This window comes from Callorhinus ursinus, unplaced genomic scaffold (genome assembly GCF_003265705.2).
Source record: "Callorhinus ursinus isolate GAN/ISIS: 27379988/994484 unplaced genomic scaffold, GSC_fseal_2.0 scaffold5, whole genome shotgun sequence".
NCBI classification, from domain to species: Eukaryota; Metazoa; Chordata; class Mammalia; order Carnivora; family Otariidae; genus Callorhinus; species Callorhinus ursinus.
Window position 1 is genome coordinate 65,665,170 of NW_027397067.1, and position 13,598 is coordinate 65,678,767.

The 13,598-nt window shown below is 49.1% G+C and overlaps 1 protein-coding gene across 3 annotated transcripts in view; it reads left to right on the top strand.

Annotated features, from left to right (window-relative positions):
- ZHX2 (zinc fingers and homeoboxes 2) overlaps nt 1-13,598 on the top strand; it is a 153,970-nt gene that overhangs the window by 38,989 nt on the left and 101,383 nt on the right. The window contains exon 2 of one of the 3 annotated variants that reach the window (XM_025871056.2): nt 11,836-12,196. The exons of the other annotated variants lie outside the window; for them this stretch is intronic. The gene's annotated coding sequence lies outside the window, so the exon portion shown is untranslated. The remainder of the gene's footprint in view (nt 1-11,835; nt 12,197-13,598) is intronic. 3 annotated transcript variants of the gene reach the window in all.

Here is a 13,598-nt window from a genome sequence, read left to right on the forward strand (position 1 = left end):
TTGAGTTTTGCTATGGATCAGTACTCAAAGAGATCAAGAGAGACCCCAGCCACAGCCAGGTTTTTAGTCTTCTGGCATATTAGAGTATGAAAAAATATGCCAACTAATTACAGAAATCATGGATCTGTAAAATCTTTTAATCAACAGGTTAACTCTTTTGACATCTAAAATGCTCTGCTATAGAATTGTGAATGTAGCATACTTTAATTCAGGGTATTGGACTGCCACATAGAGTTGTGTCCAAAGTTTCCATTTACTCCCTTTCGCGGGTGAGAGGCCTGGTCCGGGGAGCCTTCCCATTCACACCCCCAGGCCTCCAGACCCAGTGAGAGGTTATACTTGGAATAAAGGCTGAAGGAAAAGCTTCTAGGATGCGGTTTAATATTCAGGATCAGACCTTGGGCAAGTCACATTCTTCATCCAAACTATTGTGTCCCTAGCGGTCAGCGAGGGGCTTGGAGCCCATGACTTCAAGGTTCCCTTTTCGCCAACGTCCTGTTACCTGGAGGGATCTATGATCGATGCCGCCACCTGGCTTCTGGTTCTAATGCAGCCACGAGGGCGGTTTTGGCCTGAGCCGGTAAGTGATTGCTACACTGTCCTTCCTTTCATGGATGTCCTTGCAAGTTCCTTCTGCTCGCCACAGTATTCTTAGCCTGGCAGAGTCCCAGAGCACTGGAGGCTGGCACCCCGGAGAGATCCTGTGCCGTCTCCCTGTCTGAGGTCCAGAGAGGGTAACCGCCTTCCCCGGGTTGGGACTTGAACACCACGTCTCCTAACTGTCCACCCCCTGGTATTTCTGCGATGCCGTATCAGGCTGGAAGAGCGAGGCAGGTTTCTCATCTGCAGTGAGTGCAGTTGGAAAAAGCATGGAACGCCCTGATTTTGAAGCATCTTGGATGGCTTTTAGAAAGAAAACAGGACCCCCCCAAATCATAAACAGTTGAAAACAATTTGTATGTTTACGTGTTACGTGCTTTACTGTATCTCTGTTCTGTTTTACAATAAAAATACATTTTAAAAGTCACACAATACTGAATAAATGGGGTTTCAGGTCCACAAAGTAGCCAAGAACCCTTTACTCCCTTCCTGAGCTCCTTCAGCCTGTTGTTGTCCCTACCCCTCACCCACCCCCTTCCTCCAGCCCTTCTGCCCAGCATGGCCCTGCCTCACCCATGGCTTGGGCTGATCCATCCATCCATTTATTCATTTGCTTGTCCAGCTATCACATCAGTATGATGGTCCTCCTGTATTGAATGCACTGTGTACCCCCAGGTTGCCCTGGACGACACACAGTGGATATGGTAAAAAAAAAAAAAAAAAAAAAAAAAAACCAGCCCAGACCCCGATGTCCAGCAGAGACCCAGACATCATTGGCAAAGTAAGGGGCCTATCCTATGTTAGGCTTGCAAACTCAAATGCAGACAGAAGTCAGGCAGGTAGAGGGAATGAGGGAGGCCAGCCTGAGGTAAGGAATAGGGAGCGGTAGCAACTTTGACGAAATAGAGAGTCCGTGCCCAGTCTGAAAGGGACACCTGCCACTGAGCTCCAACTGCCTGTTCCCAGGCAGGAATATGGGCTTAGTGATGCCAGAGAGCCCCTTTTAATTTTTTCAAGGAAAGTTGGAAATCTTGATTTTTTATAAGACATTTCCAAAATGTTTAAAGCATCATCATATAGGTCAAAGAAAACATGCCTGGGGGCCGAATCCAGCCCCAGCCACCCGTTTGCGAGCCCTGGGCCAGAGATTCGGTAGATTGCATTGCAGCTCTCCCACGCCGATAGGAGGGGGTGCTGCCACACGTACGGCACTTTCTTTGTGCCTGGACGCGTGTTTCTCTTGCTGCAATCAAGCCATATATTGTCCCTGGGAGATAGCTGGTGCTCAATTACTGATAGCCATGAAGCACTAGATCTGTGTGTTATACTCCTCTGTACCCCCCACGCCAGGACTAGCACAGCGCTGTGTGGACAAAGAAGTACCCAGTAGTTTCCGATTACTAGATAAGCAAGAACTACAACCTTCAGTGATATGATGGCATCGGTTAGGAAGTAGACTGATCTACAGCCTCTAAGAGAGGCCCCTAGTCTGTAGTTTATGCTCCTAAGGTAGTTTGTGCAGGTAAGAGAAATGGAATCCTGCTGGGTCAGGCCATCTGTCAAAGGCTCCCCACTCCCCCCGCCCGGCCCCGGGCCCAAATTAATGTATTCCTTCAAGCCCTAAACGTCTCTCTCACCCTTTCCTCATTCCCTCCTCCACTGTCCGCTACTCACCAGGAGAAGATGACAGCCAACTGAAGGACGCATCTCACTTACCAGGGGCGGGACTTGGGCTTTGGGCAGCAAAGAAAGCCCATTATGCCCCAAATCTGTGACCGCGAGGGTGATCGCACCTTGTTGCAGCTGAAGGGAGTACAAAGAAGCACTTGAACCCAGTGGCATCGGCCTGCTTTTCTTCACTGGAGGGAAAATGAGCCATTATTCTCCCCGTGCCCCATTCCCACCAGCTCCCCGCTTAACCCTCAAGCAAGAGAGGCCCCACTTTCTAGCAGGTTTCTCTGCTGGACACTCCAACGACATATTAGCATATTTTGCATTAAAAAAGGACTTGGAAAATGAATTAAATGATTGGCATGGGGTTTCAAAAGGGTTTTCCAAACTACTAGTAATTGTGTGGTTTTAAAATTCACCATTCCTGCCTGCACTGCCCTGGGCCTGGCAGCCAACTTAATCAGGAGACATTGTACCAGGCGGTACGTATTTTAAGGCTCATGATACCCAGTGATTGCCTGAACGGTACCTGGAGACTTGCTAAAGAGAACCTTGTCCTAGTTTTTCAGCAGACCTGGCAGCTCATTCTCCTTCCTTACAGAGCTGAGATTTATGCCAATTCAAAATCTCCTTTTATGAGAGGGTCTGGGTCAGCCCAGGAACCGTCTGCTGAGGCGCCAGGCAGTGTAGACCGTATCCAAATCTAGACAACAAGCTAACAGAGGTGGAGCTTGGGGGAAGGGGGCTAGGTTGGCCACTTATGGCACTGCTCTGGCCATGGGGGCCCTATGTAGGGGCATGGGTGTGGTGGAAGCTTCCAGAACGTTCTTCGGGAAACGCTGCTGTGGTCCAACCTCTTCATTTCTCAGGTGAGGGAGATGAGACCCCGGAAAGGCTATTACTTGCCCAGGGTCACAGGCCATTTTTACTCTTCCTTAAAAAGTAGGAGTCAGATCCCCTGACTCTAAATCCAGCTTTGTTATTTTTATAGGTCCATAGAGAAGAAACATTAAGGGACGCCTGGCTGACTCAGTCAGTGGAACATGTGGCTCTTGATCTCGGGGTTGTGTGTTGGAGCCCCATGTTGGGTGTAAAGATTACTTAAAAATAAAATCTTAAAAAAAAAGAAAAGAAAAGAAAAAAATAATCAGGAAATAGTGGTGTGGGGTTGGCTAGGATTGGAAGGGGGAGATGAGGAAGTCTGAGATGGAGGAACATAGAAATGACAAGCTGTGGGACAACCTTAGGCCTTTTGGAATAACAGTTGTTATTAATATTATAATTAATCATGGTAATGATACTAGTTGCTAACGTCTGTGTGCTTTCTCTGTCCGGAGCACGGGGCCAAGTGCCGTGCCTGTGTGACCTCACTTAATCCTCTCAACAGCTCTGTGAAGCGAGTTAGTACTAATATATCCCTGTTTTACAGATGAGGAAACTGAGGCTCAGAGATCGAGTAGCCAGCTCGAGGTTACCCAGACCTGCCTGCAGCAGCAGAATCTTTAGAAGAAAAGGAGAGAATCCAGAGGTCAATGACCCAGAGATGGTAGTGTCAGGGCTCCAGCTCCCGGACAGTCTTGAGAACAGACACAGGATGAGGGAGAAGGGAGTGGGGGACACAGGAGAGCACAGACCCGGAGCTCAGGAGAGGAATGGAGCAAAGATTCCCGGTCTTGCAGGAACTGGAGACAGAAAAGAGAGAGAATGCCTGGATAGTGTGTGTGTGTGTGTGTGTGTGTGTGTGTGTGCGCGCGCGTGCGTGCGTGCATGTGTGCATGCATGTGGTCCTCCTCCGACTCCACACACACACACACACACACACTCACACTCACACATCCCCCCCAAGAGTGACTTGTAAGGGAGAGGGTATCCTCAAACCAGCTCAGCCGGGGTCATTATATAGAAAAGGGAGAGATGCCTGATCAGCAGGGAAACCAGAACGAGGGAATATAGGGACAGCCATGACCCACGCCTGCGTCCACCATGTGGCTAAAGGGATCTCGGGCTGTGTCGTCCTGTAACTCCCTTCGTCTGAGCAGAGAGCCCCCCACACTGTCGGGAGATAACTATGCGAGGTATAACGGTAGGCGATGTCCTGAGGCGGCCCAGTTGGCATGGGCCGAGGGGGGCTGAGGTGGGCTGCAGGACCAAATGAGGGGGGCTGCCCTGAACGGGTGAGTGGTTCATCTCATCTCGTGTATTTTCCCCTCCCTTTCCCGGGGCTGAAGGATCATACGTGTGCACAGGCTCCTGGATGACTGATTACAGATTATTCTCCTTGGGAATACAAACAGAGCACAGTGGGTCTGGGCTCTGTACTGTACTCGTGGGCTGGCTTTTATTTTACGCAGAGTATCCAGAGAGGGCAGATAACCATTCATATATCCTACAAATTGAGGGTATTGATCTTTTTTAAAGTCATGAAAACACTGTATTTCAGCCAAAAAGTTAGGAAACATTTACTTAACTCTGAGCCAGTGGTTGAATAAAATGTTACAGACTATTTTAATGGTGTAATAATCAGGTTAGCTGCATATATGGTACAGTAGGTAAAACAAGGAATATATAGTGTAGGAGAAGAACATTTTTATGAGGAATCCAGACATGCCCAATGTCAGAAAGGTGAACTAGAGTGCCCAAAGTCCCACAGTTGGTAAGTGACGGAGCCAGGATTCACCTCAGAGTATGTCCTTTTAATCACCACTGTACTACACTACAGAGGGCATCTTATAATACGTTTTAACTCCAAATCTGCAAATCCAAAGTAATTGGACTGACTCTGCAAAATTTGCACTTAAAGAAGGCCTGTTACCTTTTACTCTCATTAAAGGGCCTCAAGAACTTAGAACAGTGGTTAGAATTTCGGTACTTTTGAACATTTACTTAATGTGCTGATAGTCCCTGTAAAAGGATATGCATGGGGCACCTGGGTGGCTCAGTTGGTTGGGTGACTGCCTTCAGCTCAGGTCGTGATCCTGGAGTCTGGGAATCCAGTCCCACGTCGGGCTCCCTGCTCAGCGGGGGGGTCTGCTTTTCCCTCTGACCCTCCCCCATCTCATGCTCTCTCTCTCATTCTCTCTCTCAAATAAATAAATACAATCTTAAAAAAAAAAAGGTCACGAATCCCATGCATGAGAGCTCCACCCTCATGACCTAATCATCTCCCAAAGTTCCCGCTCCCAAATACCATCACATTGGGTGTTAGGATTTATCATATAAATTTTAAGGGCACCTGGGTGGCTCAGTCAGTTAAGCATCTGCCTTCGGCTCAGGTCATGATCCTGGGGTCCTGGGATCGAGCCCCGCATCAGGCTTCTTGCTCAGCGGAGAGTCTGCTTCTCCCTCTCCCTCTTCTCCCCCCCCCACTTGTGCGCGCTCTCTCTCTCTCTCCCTCTCAAATAAATAAATAAATAAATCTTTATCATATAAATTTTAGGGGAAACAGACTTTCAGTATAACAGGAACCAAACATAAAAGACTGGTTCCACCTGTGAGTGCTAAGGAGTGTAGGGATGGAAACCACACATACAAGCAAAGTCATGGGCCAACAATCACAAGGTAAAAGCTCCAGGAGTTGAGGGCTCTGAATTTTAAAAGTGCCAAAAGGACACAAAATAAATGACCTCAGACGGCATCCATCGTGACAGGTTTTCTGCAGATAGAAGGTAAGTTTGGAAGGGGGATCGGCATGGATAGATTGTAAAGGGGAGCTCTGTTGGTGCTGAGGGTGTGGGTCTGCCGCTCCAGACAGGGAGAATCTGAACACGCCACGTGGAGGGACTTTATCACGTTCAATTTTGAGCATGACTGAACTTCCAAAAGAAACGCACCCGAGAAACGGGTACCAGACCTCTCTTCAGTCGTATTGAATAGGCTAGCCCTACCGCGCCCCGACATCTTTCAGAAGCCCACCAGGCGCACCCTCCTTCCCGAAATGAGACCCAGTTTAGTGAGGTCACCTACGGGTCGGTTCATTTGCATTTGGTGGTCAGAGCTGGTCAGGGTGTAATTCGGATAAATTAACTGTGCAAATTCCTAATGGGTTTCCAGGTGGGAAATGAAGGATGAGAATTTGAGATTGAAAAAATGCATTTCAGAAATGCCGTCACATTAGAGCTTCATTTCAGTCCCTCGGGGTGGCCACCAAGTAAACAGTTTAATTTCCAACCCTGCCGGAGGTACAGAGTGCAGCATTCCCACTTGCCAGCAGATATGTGTCTCCTGTCTCTGGCGGCGCTTAATGGCTTTTAGTGAAGGCTGAGAAAAAAGGGACTGGCTCTCTCTTGTTGGGTAAAACTGAAACACCGGGGAGACAGTTCCTTTTCAGACAGACCCTTTCCTTCTCAGATTGCCGAGCCAGGGCCCAGCCAACTCTTTTTCAGCGCTTTCAGGTAAAATGGAAGCCGGAGGCCACCCAACTGAGGTACAGTGGGTGGGGGACTCTGACGCACTGGGGTTTGGGATTTGTCAGCCGAGAGATTTGCATTTCTAATAAGAGTCCTGCCCTGGTGTGATTCAGCCCAGTGGCTGGCTGTGCTGTCTCGTTAGCTCTCCAAGTGTTCAGTTTGCTGGGACCCAGAGAAGAGTCTTCAGCATAAATAGCTGTGTGGAAGGAGAGGAAAGAAAGCACCAGGGAGGTGGGGGTGGGGTGGGGGGAGTGGTGCTTCCTGCTGCGAGCCTCCACTGTAGCAAGCCGCAGAGAAGCCCTGTTGAATATTCCATGTGCATCCCTTACGTGCCCTTTGTCCACATAAGAGAACCATTTTCTTTTAAGATTTTATTTTTAAAGTAATCTCTACACCCAGCGTGGGGCTCGAACTCATAACCCCAAGATCAAGAGTCACATGCTCCATCGACCGAGCCAGCCAGACGCCCCGAGAAACTTATTAAATGGTGCACTCTTGAGATTTTAAGATTTACTGTCATTTCTTTGAAAAGAAGTAACCAGGCGTGTCCATCCCAGCATTATCTACATGGCAGAAAATTGGGAAAAGGAAAGCAATATCTAACAAGACGTGAAGGGTAAAATGATTCAACAGTTAAATAAATTAACAGTTAAATAGGGAGTAGAAACCCATACAAGTCTATTTAGTAGTGTGATTTTTTTCAAGTGGTAAATGTTAAATGAAAAATGCAGGATAATGCTGTATATATCTTTAAAAAAAAAGCACCCATGTAGATGGAAATATAGCAAATGTTAACACAGTTAATCCTTAGACATGGCATCAGAGATGATTATTTTTCTTCCTTGATTTCTGTATTTCCTACAGTGGATTTTTTTTCTTTTTTCTTTCTTTCTTTTTAAGTAATAATATTGAGAATTTATTGAGATTTAAAGATTTTATTTATTTATTTGACAGAGAGAGACACAGCAAGAGAGGGAACACAAGCAGAGGCAGAGGGAGAGGGAGAAGCAGACTCCCCGCTGAGCAGGGAGCCCAATGCGGGGCTGGATCCCAGGACCCTGGGACCATGACCTGAGCCGAAGGCAGACGCCTAACGACTGAGCCACCCAGGCGCCCCCGGAAGATTTTTATCGAGAATTCCTGGGATGGTGGTTTTCGCCTCCCAGCCTGGAGGGAGGAACCGCACTGTAGGAAATCACTCAGAAAACCCGCTTGTCCCAGCACCTCTGGCCAACACAGGGAGGAGTAAACTCATTCCCCCGAAAATTGGTCAGGCTTTGTTCACAATGGATTTTTTTTTTTTTTCCTGACGATAGAAGTTAAATGTCGAAGCAGGATACTATGCTGTGCCCTCTTCCCTTGTTTGCTTTCCTTTTCTTATCTCCTGGCACGAGAAGTGCTTTGCCGTCAGTGGGACCATCCCGGTTCTGCCCCGCCAAGCATTGGGTTGCTCCCGGGACCCAGAACGCAGGCATGTACCTGATCCCCCTCACCTGTCACTTACTCCTCCCCGAGTTCATCTACACCCTCCTTGAACTTGTTTATATTTTTAGCCGGTACAGCTTCTCGGGCCCAGCCAGTTCCATGTGTCTTCCGCCCTCCGTGTGAGGTGGCGGAGGCCTGCCCGTCGGGTTATCCTCAGCTGACCTCGCTCAGGCCCCGAGGGGTCCTCCCCGCTCCTGCACGTCCAGCGTGGGGCCAACAAAATAAGGACGGCGGTGACACGTGCAAAGTTGGCAAAGCGCACCTACAGACAGAATCGATTCGGTAGGACTGATGAACTTGGGGTTGAAAGAGACCTCAGAAATTGTTTGGGCTAGTGTTTTCCGAAAAGCTCACATAATGAGAGTCACTATTTCCAGAAACCAGTGGAAATTGTACAGTACCCAGGATACGGTGGCACTGGCTGCCTAAAAATATCATGGGGCTGTGTGTGTGTGTGTGTGTGTGTGTGTGTGTGTGTGTCGTGGGGGGGGGTAGTTTTTTTCCTCTGGGCTGGAATTGAATAACAATGGTCACTTTGTTTGGTCAGAAATCCCAGCAGTTATACAAGTGCTTCGTTATTTTGTTAATGGAGAAACTAATTAATGTAGGAGAGACAGAATCTTTTAAAAAATTTGGCATCTGGAGAAGGTAGACATTGACGGGATTCTGCTGATCTGGGCCGGATCTGTGAGGTGGAGTGGGCAGAATGTTCCAGCACGCCTGGCGGATGCGGAGGTGGACTGCAGAGCGGCTAGCTGACCCCAGCTGAGGAGGCCGGTGCACCGAGACTGGGACTGCAATCTGGCTGTCCACTCTGAGGCCCAGGCTGCCTCCAGGGAGCCTCTTCTGCCTCTCTGTTTAAAGCAAGCCCATGAGATGTGTTTCCTATCCTGGGAATAATTAAATAGACTTCGCGTTCGTGCATGCTCCAACAGTGGTCAAGTCAAAACGATTGGTTATTTTAATGGCCCTTCTAGATCCTTCAATCTCTCCTAACCATGGAAACAGGTGTCCGGGTTCCGTAGGGTACAGTGGGAAAGAAGGTGGGCTCTGGACTCCGACAGCCTGGGTTCAGACCCTGCCTCCCTCACTCACCAGTCCACGATCCTAGCTTTAACTTCCCCGAGCATCAGTTTTCCCAACTGTAAAATGGGACTAAGGATAGTATCTATCTGAAAGGACCGTTGTGAGGATTGAACGACGTAATGAATGGAAAGTGCCTGTCCAGTGCCTGACGCCCAGCACAGACCCTGTAAGAATGAGTCTCTCGTGTCATTGTTATTGTCAGTATTCCGTGGAAGGACCACCGTTAGGACGCATGAAGCATGAGCATCACTTCCTACCTTCCCGGGGCTCAGCGGTGGGGAAGGTCAGGCACAGACCATGAAGTGAATCACAGGGGCATTTGTGCACATACGGGTTTGGGGAAGTGCATTCCAGCCGGGGGAAGGGTTTGAGCAAAGACACGAAGGTGTCACCTTGCACTTAGCATGGAACTCAGCGCAGCAATGTGGTCTGGTTGCTCTGAGCGTGTTTGCTAGACTGTAAGTGCTCCGAGGCAAGAAATCACAGTGAGTCCCCCCTTCTTTCTTCTCAGCCCCTGTATTTGTGGGGGCCGCTGACAGTCTGGAAAGCACCTGCAACTGTATGATTTTACTTGACTTGCTCAGCAGCTTGGTGAGGTCAGAACTTCTCTCCATTTTAGAGATGTGGAAACTGAGGCTTTGGGAGGGTGACTTGGTGGCTCAGCTACTTGGTGATTGAGCCTAAATTTGCGCTCAGATCTGAGGTCTGGTTCCAACTCTGCTGTGAAGCTCACCCTTACGATCAACACTCGGGAAAGGGGCCCGGATTCAGTGCTTGACTGAGAGGGAGACACTGCAGGGAAGTGAAGGCGGGAACCTGAGTCGTGGGGCTCAGGAGAAAGGATGCTGGCATCCGAAAGAAGGCCCCCGGCGTGGGTCTCAGCTCTGTCAAGCACGAGTTGCAAGGATTTAGAACAGTCACTTCTCTTAGAGACTCAGGATCCCTGGTTGGAAAATGAGAAGGTGGTAGGAGATCCCATCTCAGAAATCCGTACAGCTGGAATCAGAACCTTGGGGTTCAGCACTTTCTTCTGTCTCAGCCCCCAGCCCCTCCCCTCCCCACCCCCAGCCTGAGGTTTCCTCCAGCCCCCATGCTTTCCTCTCCCCAACCCCTCTGGCTCAGTGGACTCACCTGGGGAGCATGTTAAAATGATAAACCCCAGGGCTGCGTCCCAGAACCTGATGATCCCTGGGAGATGGGCCTTGGAAACTGCATTTCTCCCGTAACCACCGCCAGGAAATTCTGATGATCAGCCAGACTTCACAATTCACTCCTGAGCTCGGTAGTTCAGCGGGGTGGTGGACTTGGGGGGGGGGTGGTCATAAAATGACTGAGCCCCACCCCCAGAATTTCTGATTTAGTAGTTGAGGAGTGGGACCCACCAATCTGCACTTGAACAAATTCCCAAGTGATGCAGGGGCCACACTTTGAGAACCACCGTCCTAGCTCATTCCCAGAGCCCTGTCGGCACATGAACTTTTTTTTAACAGAGGACTTCAAAATGATTTAGATAATTATAATAGCAGCCACTGTTCACTCTGACACACGCTTCCTACCCGGCCCCGTGCTAGATGTCTACAGTCGCTGTTTCTCATTATCATACCAGATTTGCGGATTCAGAATGCGAGGATCCATTAAATTGAGTGCTCGTCTGAGATTGCACACACTACCAGTGTGATCAGGGCTTTCTAGAGCAGTATTCCAGCTTCTTTCCTTACCCCATGGGGCCTCTCTGTACTGTCTCGGCCATGAGCGATTCTATAATGGGAATCTCGAGCCAGGTTCAGAGAGGGTTCACCAGGCAGTTTGGGGTGGTACTTCTGGCTGGAGGAGACTTTCATGACTTCTGCTGGTGGTCTTTGTCCCACACCTGTGGGACGGAACAACTGCCTCTCCTCTCATCATGTAGCCCACTTCTAGGGGACCCCTCACGTCCCCAGGGCACATTGCATCTGTAGCTCTCGGAGCTCCCGGGGTAAAAATGGGGGTCTGCTGCGAGATCTCGGCAGATCCCCAGCCTGGTGAGGTGCTGCCTGGGTTCTGGCCTGGCCGGTGTTCTGTTGGCCCGGAAGGGCCTTGGAAAGGGACGGTTGGTGTGGGAGCCCAGGAAACATTCAGCAGATACAGATGGAGAAGGTTGTGTCGTGACTTAAACTCTGGTGTGTCTGGGGGTTTCTTTCCCCTTAGCTTGTGACGATTCGTCCATTGTTTAACAGGATTTCCCCGATTTGGGAAGAAATATAAGATAGAGAAATTAGAGAGGAAGTACAGTGACCATAAGGGCTTGTTCCAGACTTAGGTCTCTATTCTCACCCGTCACCAAAACACACACACAGAGTTCATGCTTCTGTGTGTGGTTTGTTGGTTCCCCCCTGCCCCCAGTTATTTTTACATCTGGCAGGGATCTCAGGAAGTTATCCAAGCTGTTGATGCCTTTCCTGCAGTTTCTCCTACCTGCGCTTTTCTGTCTGTGGAGAAAAGGAAGGAAGGAGGGCAGGAAAGAAGGAACTGCTCTCGGATGCTGATCCTTCAGGGTGGCCAGAGGCCGCCACGCCATGGCATCAGAGTGTTACCCTTTCTGTTTTAGGAGGATAGACATGCACCCTTGAAGCCAGCTTGGTGGAGTCAGCTGACACTGGAGTTGGCATTGAAAGTAACAGCTCTAGTCCAAGATCTGCCGCCGAACCATACCACCTTCCCCGAGCTTCACACGGCCGGTCTGACCTGCCCATCTCTTCCGAGGAGTGGTGAAAGGAAAGAGATGGTGGATATAGGAGCATCCATCCCGCCTGAGAGCTGGAAGTGGTTCTAGAAACCTAGATGTCTTCCTTTACCAATGCGAAAACGAGGCCCAGAGGTTGTAGAGCACTTTCCGGGCAGAAGAGCAGGCCTGGGAGGGGACTCTGGTCATGATTGCTGTCTCCTTCTGTGTGATTATTCTGCAAATGGTGAGTGAAGTGAGCAGAGAAGCAGGGGGAGGACTCTGGGAATCTCTGGCCAGAGCACCTTCATGAGCTTCTGAGACAAGGCTCGGTGACGGAATACTCTGGTTTTCTTTGTGTGTGAGAGGGTCTCTCTCTGTTTCTGTCTGTCTGTCTCTCACACACAGACAGACACATTGCTTGGTCTAAATAGCAAAAAGGCAATGATTGCTCTTCACAAGAGAGAATTACACTCTTTTTCACCGATCCCAGGGAAATCGGCCGGGCATTATCTAACTTGGCAAGTTATTTTGTAAGACATGAAGGAGTGAAGCTTAAAGTTAAGGGGAACTTCTGCCCAAACTCCTTTGCGTCTGTGGGCTTGCGGCCTTGTACTTGCCCAAAGCCCCCAGCCCCCTATTATCCCTGTTCCCCTCCCACAAATACACACATTCCTGGTCCTGTCACCCCCAAACACACAGAGGGTGGAACCGAAGAATATGAGCTACTCAAACAGCCAGAGGGGAGCGCCTGGATGGCTCCGTCGGTTGAGCATCAGGCTCTTGATTTCTGCTCAGGTCATGAGCTAGCAGTTGTGGGACTGAGCCCCACATCGGTCTCCACGCTCAGCACAGAGTCCGCTTGAAATTCTCTCTCCCTCTGCCCCTCCCCCCACCGCTCGCACACTCCCTCTCTCTCTAAAACAAAACAAAACAAAACAAAAAAAAACAGCCAGAGGATCAGAACTCTGTTCCTCACTAGCAGTGTGACCTTGGGCAAGTTACTTAACCTCCCTGAGCTTTCGCTTCCTCATCTGGATAATAAGAGCCCTTAACATTGATGTGAGGCTTTACCTTTACAACGGAGAAACATAAAAAGTGCTTAATCCGGGGACAGACACCCAAGTAGCAGCTTAATAAACACTATCTGCCACTGTGGCACATGTTGGAGGGATGTTGAAGATCATGGGATGGCTGTATCATTTTCATAAGGGAATTGACTGGTTTATCATTTAAATGAGATCTCACTAGGCCTCCAGCAATCTGGCTGCATAGTTAAAATTCTAATTTTCTACCCAGGGAAGAACAAATATTGTCCAAGTGTTAAGCACTCCAGAGCTGAGCTGTTATCTCTGGAACACCGAGATGCTCTCGTGGTAGCTTTCGATACTACCTTGTGTGCATAAATACCCTTCTACCTGAAAAGGATATAAAATTCCAAACAATGAAAAGATACCGATGCAACGGATCTGGAAACCATGAAAACAGGAATAAAAACACAAAAGCCCAATTGTCAATGGGAGAGAGGTTACAGGATGCTGCACTTTCTAGTTTACAAAGCACATTTTTATAATCCCCACGCCTGGTGGTCTCCCAACCCGCCTGGAAGGTAGATGTCGCGTCACCCATTCCGCAGGCGAGGAAATGGG